This window comes from Trachymyrmex septentrionalis, unplaced genomic scaffold (genome assembly GCF_001594115.1).
Source record: "Trachymyrmex septentrionalis isolate Tsep2-gDNA-1 unplaced genomic scaffold, Tsep1.0 scaffold22, whole genome shotgun sequence".
NCBI lineage: Eukaryota > Metazoa > Arthropoda > Insecta > Hymenoptera > Formicidae > Trachymyrmex > Trachymyrmex septentrionalis.
Window position 1 is genome coordinate 2,827,619 of NW_017305375.1, and position 484 is coordinate 2,828,102.

Sequence of the window (484 nt, forward strand, 5' to 3'; positions counted from 1 at the left end):
TAATAAATAATTATAATAATTAATAATAATAATTATAATTATTATTATCATTATATCGTTATTATGTATAATTATTTAATTATTAATTATAATAATTTAATTTATTATAATTTCTATTATTAATTAGTTTACTATCACTTTTCTATTATAATCACTTTACTTTTAAAGTCTGGAAAGAATTCTTTTTGATTTCTGAACTTACTATATAAATTCCATCCTATTTTTGTTCTAAAGATATTCCTGGGAGTACCAAAAGATTTTTTACTTTTATGTCATCAATTGTGATCTCTTTATCAGATTTAAAAGATAATCTTTTTCTAGTCTATATATGAATTCGCAATATAAAATCGAAATAACTTTCAGATAGTATTCTGGACAAGAAGTCAAAAAGTATACTTTTCTAGGATTATATTTCGACTACTAGAAAGGATTTTTTTTCTTTGTAGTTTATTTCGAACAGATTACGTTACTTTACTTAAAAAGA